We start from the raw sequence: 8,358 nt of genomic DNA, 5'->3' as shown, positions 1-8,358 counted from the left end.
GGTATTCTAAAGCCTTTCATCTTTTCTTTACATTTTCGAAACCAATATATTAGTCACCAACACAAAGTCATCCTTGGTTCTACATACCATGCCGGATTTTAACCCGGGTACGATGATGAGTATCGACTAATTATAGTCAAATGAACTTAAAACAATTAGTTCATAATCATTTTCAAAACTATTCATGTCAAGCTTGTCAAGTCGAACCCGACACCGAATATTATCAAAATAATGATGATTATTCGAGTCTAGTTCTTCAAATCAACAAATGCGGTCTAAATGACCCTTTCAAACCAAATTGGGTTCAAATACCCATTTCTCAACACGTTTTGTAACGTTTTCAAAAGGTCAGAACACAGCATACAACCGTAGGCTGGCCCGCGCCTCAAGCAGGCCTTTTATTACTCATTTTCAGAATCAGGGGAGGCCCCTTTACACCGCCGGTTGGCTCGCGCCTCATGTAGCCGTCTGGTACAGGGCCTGTTCCCTTTCCAGCATTAGTCTAGGTCGATCCCGACTCCGGTTAGCCCGGATATAGGACGGATCAGATGACTATTTGCTCATTCAAAATCATATTTGCAAAATGCCTTACTAATACAAATGGATCACGTTATGCACCCTAAACCTAATACGGTAAATGGATGTTTAATTTCCGTCTTGCATGCAAATCAATCATTAATCCAACCCGACATCTTATACTTGATACTTAGATTAAATCAACCGACTTAGAAAGCTCTCACATGTTAGGTTTAAATTATTGGATGCGCATTCATGCATTTAAACCGTTTTATCAACTTTTGCATTCAAACCAAGATCGATCAGTGGAGGCCGCTACCGCGGGCGGGATTGGGTGTCTGATTAAAGGGCTTCCCAATACGTACCTTCACCTCTTACTCAGAAAATTTGGATAGTGGACGACCTTATCCAGGGCGTACGAGAGTCATTCTAGAGATAGGATGCTAAAGAGGGACGATTTCCTTATCTTTAGTACCTATGTCAAACGCTGCTTTGTGCTTCGATTTGACCGAGGTATAAAGTGGATTTCGAACGGGTTCCAAGCATCCCACAAATGCTTGGTGGCAACTCCGAACATCTCTAATCGTTTCGAGACCCTTTCCGAAACGAAACCGACCGATCTAAAACGATCCGGTCGAAAGCATTTTTACGCCGCCGAGCGTGGCTTTCAAAAGACCGCTGCCATTGTCCACAGATCGGCTGGGCATACGTAGGTGGGCCATGTCCACAACTACCAACAAGGAATCTCCATAGATGTCTAAATCCTTGACCCATATTTCAATTGCCATTTGAAGTCCTAAGATTAGAGCTTGATATTCAGCCATATTGTTTGAGCACAGTTGAGTGAGCATAAACGAATAAGGCAACACATGACCTTCAGGAGACAAAAATACAACACCAGCTCCACGTATAGCTGCACCATCAAAGTACATTTGCCATGGCGGAAGTACATCCACATAGAAGATCTCCTCACCAGGAAGATCATCCTGAAGTTCCCATTTTGCGGGGACTGGGTGATCAGCAAGGAAGTCAGCTAAAGCTTGCCCTTTGATTGCCTTTTGAGGCACATGGACTAAGTTATACTGTTTGAGTAGAACCGCCCATTTTTCTAGATGACCGGACAAGACTGGCCTTGAGAGTATATACTTGATAGGATCATCCTTTGAAACTACATGAACAGTATGTGCCTGCATGTAGTGCCTCAGTTTTTGATTTGCGAAGACCAAAGCCAAGCATATTTTCTCGATTGGAGAGTAATTCAGTTCAGCTCCCACCAAAGTTCGACTTAGGTATTAGAGAGCCCTCTCCTTCTTATCTTAATTCTGTTGAGCACATAATGCCCCCAGTGAACGTTCTTGTGCAGCGATGTAGAGGATAAGAGGCTTTCGTGGAATTGGTGCCCCCAACACAGGTGTAGATGACAAGTATTTTTGATACTTTCAAAGGCATTATGACATTTATCATTTCATTGAAATATAGAATCCTTATTCATAAGATGGCTGAATGGCTGACAGCGTCCCGCAAGGTTGGAAATGAACCTGCGAATATAAGCCAAGCGACCTTGTAGACCATGGAGCTCCTTCAAATTTTTAGGTTCTGGCATTTCTTGAATGGCCTTGATCTTTAATTGATCAACTTTAATTCCTCTGTCTCGTACCACGAATCCTAAGAATTTCCCCGAGGTAACTCCAAAGGCACATTTGAGCGGATTCATCTTGAGTTGGCATTTTCGCAGTCTTTCAAAGACGGTACGAAAGTCGTTGATATGGTCTTGTCTTTTCTTAGACTTAACCACAACATCATCAACATAGCACTCAATTGTCTTGTGCAACATGTCATCAAATATCCTTTGTATAGCATGTTGGTATGTTAATCCTGCATTCTTGAGACCAAATGGCATAACTTTGTAGTAAAAGATCCCCTTCGGAGTACGGAACGTAGTAGCCTCTTGATCCTCAGGTGCCATAAGAATCTGATTATATCCTGTCGTACAATCCATGAAGTAAAGTGCTTCATGTCCGGTCGTTGCATCAATTATGAGCTCTGTGACTGGCAAAGGAAAATCATCTTTTGGCCAAGCATCATTGAGATTTCGAAAATCCACACACACGCGTAACTGGCCATTTTTCTTTCTCACTGGCACGATGTTAGCAATCCATGTTGGGTATGTTACCTCTCGAATAAAACCAACTTCAATGAGTTTGTTGACTTCTTTCTCAATCTCAGGAATAAAGTCTGACCTGAAACGTCGCCGAGGCTGCTTCTTAGGACTTATACCTTTCTTAACTGCCAAACGATGCATTGCGACTTTAGGACTTAATCCTGGCATTTCCTTGTAACTCCAAGCAAAAACATTTTTGTACTCAATTAAAAGCTTGAAGTATTCATCCTCCTCCTTCTCTGTAAGAGGAGCACTAACATATATTGGCCGAGGGTCCTCCGAAGTCCCTAAATTGAGTTCCTTTAGGTCATCGACAGTTGATTGCCCCCATCCTCTAGCAATGCTGGAGCTTCATCAGCTTCAACTTCTTCGTTAGTGTCAAGGATTTCCTCTACGGTGATGTGATAAGTTGCCATTACTTCATCCTCCCATTCTTCTTTGTTACTCACTCTTGATGATGTCGAAGCTTCACCAAGTCGCGACTTCCACTTTGCTTGGAAATTTGATGACTTCTCTTGATTAGTAAGGACCACCACATCCCTTTTTACCTTAAGGGGTTGCTCTTGCACTATGTCCACTACTTCTATGCGCTTTATTCTAGAAGGAACAACACTTCTGAGATCATCACTAACTTTCACCTCTTATTTGCTTTGATTTGTTGAGGCTTTATGCGATAGCTTATGATATTTAATCCCTTTGGGGTCTTTTAAGCGATCAAACACCGAACGAGATGGAATTCCCAGACATTTAAGCATTGATCTTTCTTCTTCAAATATGATGAGGCACTTGACCGGCAAGCACAAGTGGCATTATCTTGAACACCAAATCTCTTGAAGATAGAAAAACGATTCCTTAAAGGGATTTCTTGTTGTGACGAACTATGCCCCCCTAATCGATCGAACACAGAAGGAGCCACTCCTGTTGCAGGTGGTCGAATCCGATCGAAGACAGAGAGTGTTGGCGATTTCATGTCATTTGTATGTTTATCTTCTACCATTTCTTCAGGTGTGATGCACTGAGAAGATAATACATCTACTTTTCGTTGAGCACCAATCCTTATAGGTGAAGGAGATTCATAGCTGACACGGCTATTACAACCCTATCAAAAATAAAACCAACTGGATCTAACTAATGCAGCAGAGGCAAGTCGGGTATCGTATCCACAGGGAGGCGGTCACTATCTACTCACTATTCTAGTCTGTCTACGGTCACAATTTGGGGGTTTGAGTAATCTTGACTAAACTAGAGAGCAATAAAAGTAAAAACAATTAAAAAGGCAAGAGTGAAAAGGATTAAGAGAAAATAAAGAGAAAGATGCCAGGATGTCGGTTCACCATGATATTACACAAATCAACTAAAGGTAAGGTTAGTCGGTCTGATGTTAGAAGGGTAAATGAAAGATCCTCTCGGTCCGCTATCCGCCCTAAAATACTACTAACTTAGCTTTCACCCTCATTAATGTAGTCTATTATTCATAATAGTCTATTCATTCCAATCTCTCGATCTAGGTCTGAATTTAACCAGTTTAATTGATTCAGTTGCATGCATTCAACCTAACAATTACAATTATATTGCGATGAAACAATTCTCACAACAAAACCTTCTAAACCAATTAAAGCATCATCGATTAACTATTATGGCTCCCCTAATCCTAGCATTAGAGAAATTAGCTATGCATAATGGTAATTAAAGCAAGAACGAAAGATAAAGAAATAATAAACAACATGATAAAAAGAGATATGCAAAAGGAAAATAACATAAAAGAGAGAAAAGAAATTACAAGAGTTTGGATCTGGAAAGGGAAGAGCAACGTCGAATAGAATACGAAACAGAGGAAAAAGTTGTATATAAGTGATGTGACCATAATTAGAGCATATTTAGTCCCCGAATTAGCCTTGTTCCCATGCTTTTTAGTGCATATTTGGGTCATTAATTGTCTTTAGTTCTTTGTTTTGCATATTCTTTGAGGTTTTGTGTCCTTGGTAGGAAAGGAGTGCAAACCTTGCATTTTTATTGTAAAACGAGACTAAATTGATTGAATTCAATGACCAAGCATCAAGGAGAGACAAGATTAGAAGACCTTTGTACATACTATAGTAGATGGGCAATGATGAGAAAAGATCCTTGCATCCCCGAGGAAATACCCAAGGATTTTATGAAGAAAAGGGAAGAAAAGAAGAAGAAAGCACGCTGCATGACAATCCGTGCGTCTTCCAAAGAAGACGCCCGTCCACCAAGCCACAATCCGTGCGTCTTCTCCCAAAGACGCCCGGGCAGCAGCAACCAGAAGATGCCCGTCTTCTCCCAAAGACGCCCGGGCAGCAACTCACGAATCCGGCCGTCCCGTGCCTAAGACGCACGGATTCCATGGCAGCACAACTTCGTTTTTCAAGCTTCAAAGAAAGATGCCCATCCTTTCAAAAATACCGGCGTTTCCCTAAGTAGGGACTTAATCGTCATTTAAGCCCTTAGTTAACCCTAATTCCTACACCTAATCCCCACTATAAATACCCCATTAGTCTAATTAGAAGGGCATGTTCTTCTTATCAATTCTTAGACTAGTTAATATCAATCAAATCTCTCTTTAGTTTTGTAATCAACAATTAATCAAGTTTTAATACAAGTTTTATTTCCTTAATCTCTCTTTTGTTCATCCTTTATTTTGGGTAATTGAAGATTATTTGGGTTATTATTGGGAGATTGACAACCTCTCAATCAAGCATCAAGTACTTCTTTTATTCTTTGCTTTATTATTGGAATCATTAGTAGGTATAATTCTCTTAATCCGTTTTTAATTATTGCTAATTACTTTCATTTGTTCATCATGTTTCACTTTGTTGGTATGATTGACAACCTTGCTAGCATGTTCAACATGATAATGAGTGAGTAGTTCCATAGCTAGGGTTAATGGGTAATTAGGGGAAACCAACATGGAGAATGATTCATGCTTAAATTAATATGCTTTCATGGTTTATTTGCTTGCTTGTTTTGATCTCAACTCATGCACATGTTATGTTTGATGAAATACGAGCCTATGAATCCTTGCATTTTTTACCCATCACCTATTTTTTCAATGAGACTTGTAAGATATAAACCAACTCGAGTCTCATTAGACCATGCATGTTGTTGAGTAGGGAAGACTAAGTCGACTTGTAGGTGTTGTACAATCTAATCGATTCGGCTCCGGGACCCAAACTTTCCTAGGATTGTAAGATATAACCCAACTCAATCCATCACAACAATAATTGCTTGCTTATAATTTGAGAACATGTTTGTATGATCAATTCCCATGAATCCCCTATGACCCCATGACATCCTAGTGCTTTTTATCAATTGTTTACAACCCTTTTTACTTCATCTTGCTTATTTACTTTCATTGTTATTTAGTTTAGTGACCTTCTACATCAACCCCAATTGTGACACCCCTAAGACACCACTAGTTGCAATAGAAATCTCATCTCAATTCCCGTCCCTTGGGATCCGACCTTTACTTGCCTCTTTACTAATTGTAGAGTTGTTTGTGAAGCTATAAATTGTGTTTTGGTCTAGGTGCTCCTAACGACAAGTTACCGAAAACATATAGTCCGGCCAAAAATGGCGCCGTTGCCGGGGACGGTGTTAACTTGATTTAGATTTTCTTTTATTGTTATTAGTTGTGTCTTTCTTTGCCTTGGGGAAGTAAAACTCCTTAAGGTTTGTTCTAATTGTTTTCGAGTTGTTTGATATTTTGCATGTCTAGAAGGTCACAAGGTGATTTGTTACCTTTTGATCGTGAAATTGAAAGAACTTTGACAACCAATAGAAGACTTGCTAGGAGAAATTTGAGAGGTATTGGTGAGGTTGTAGATATTCAACCAACTATTGAGTTCATCAACCCTTTTGCAAGAGAAGGTGAGGAGAACCCAACACAAAATGCAACACAAAATCAACCCACAATGCCTAAGTTTTCATCACATTCCGTACCCACCGAGGAGAACCTACCCAATGGTACTCCCACACCATAACATCTAACCGGAAATTTCATTGCCAAATCCGCATTTATCCAATTAGTCGAAAGAAGCCAATTTGGGGGGATGCCTAGTGAAGACCCTCACTCTCATATGGAGGCTTTTTGTGACTATTGTGATGCGATTTCTCAAACCGGTGTAACTCAAGACCAAATTCGATGGGTCTTATTTCCTTTTTCTCTAATTGGCACCGCGAAACAATGGTTGAAGAGCCTTGATAAGGCCACTCTCGGAATTGATTCTTGGAAAAAGTTGGCTCTAGCTTTCTACAAAAAGTTCTACCCACCGGAAAATACTAACATGCTAAGAGCTCAAATTACGGGTTTTAAGCAAAGGGATGAAGAATCTTTGTATGAAGCTTGGGAGCGGTTCAAAGGAATTTGTCGCTCATGTACTCACCATGGACTTAGCGAGTGGTTCTTGGTACAACAATTTTGGAACGGTCTATATGAAGATTCAAGGAACATTCTCAACATGGGATCAAATGGAATGTTCACCGAAGTTGATGACAATCAAACTTGGAACAAAATTGAGGAAATGGCGGTCCATAACTCACAATATAGTAGACCTCGCAAGGCTACTAGAGGGGGAAAGCATGAAGTGGACTCCGTTACTCAATTGGGTGCTCAACTTAGTGCTCACATTGATACCATCAATTTGAAGTTTGAAAAGGCTATGGCTAGACTTGAAGAAGCCTCAAAATCACCAAAGCATCATGTTAATGCCATGACGGCATCTTCATCAATCCCAAGTGGGATATGTGAGAATTGTGGAACTTTGGGACATGACCCAAGTGAATGTAGGGGAACAAATGAACAAGTGAATGCTTTCCAAGCATACAAGAGTGGTACCCCTTATTCCAACTATCACAATGAAAACACCAAATTCCATCCAAATCTCTCATACAAAAGCCAAAATGTTCAAAACCCTCAAACAACATACACCCCACCTCCCATGAGAAACCAAAATCAAAGACCCTTTTACAACCAAAACCAAGGTTACCAAAATCAATCTCCATACAATCAACAAAATGACCAAGGTTTTGATGTTCAAAAAGCGGTCCTTCAAATGCAAAAGAATCAACAAGAGTTTTTCACTCAAATGCAAAAGGATAGTCAAGCAAAGGAAACCACCATCAACAACATCCTAGCTCACACCAAAATGTTGGAAACCCAATTGACTCAACTAGCATCTTCAAGCTCACAAAGACAAAAGGGGCAATTACCACCTCAAAGTAATCCCCCAAGACATGAAACGGTTAGTGCCATTCACTTGAGAAGTGGTACAAGGTATGAAGCACCGAAGAAGCAAGTTGAGGATAAAGTTGTGGAAGCTAGTGACAAGGAAGAAATTATGCAAAACTCCAAAGATGGAGAATCATCAAAAGAAGAAATCTCAAAGAAAAATGAAGACAAGGTCAAGGAGAAGGAGCCCATTGTGATTAGACTTCCTTTTCCAAGTCGTCAAGCCAAGCCCAAATTTGATGACCAACTTGGAAAATTTATGGAAATTGTGAAGAATTTGGAAGTCTCAATTCCTTTCACGGAATTAATCAATCACGTGCCGGCCTATGCGAAATACATGAAATACATCCTCACAAATAAGAAGTCGATCCGGAAGCTTGAGACTATCACCTTCACTAAGGTGAGTAGTTCAATACTTCAAGGGAGTTCA

The 8,358-nt window shown here is 40.2% G+C and overlaps 1 non-coding gene across 1 annotated transcript; it reads right to left on the bottom strand.

Moving 5' to 3' along the window:
* Nucleotides 1-6,984: 6,984 nt before the first annotated feature.
* Nucleotides 6,985-7,091, bottom strand: LOC141624563 (small nucleolar RNA R71). Its single transcript, XR_012534369.1, has one exon. It is a non-coding gene; the product is annotated as a small nucleolar RNA R71 (small nucleolar RNA).
* Nucleotides 7,092-8,358: the final 1,267 nt, after the last annotated feature.

This window comes from Silene latifolia, chromosome X (assembly GCF_048544455.1).
Source record: "Silene latifolia isolate original U9 population chromosome X, ASM4854445v1, whole genome shotgun sequence".
NCBI classification, from domain to species: Eukaryota; Viridiplantae; Streptophyta; class Magnoliopsida; order Caryophyllales; family Caryophyllaceae; genus Silene; species Silene latifolia.
The sequence above is the reverse complement of the archived record's forward strand: the minus strand, read 5'-3'. Positions and strand labels throughout refer to the sequence as shown.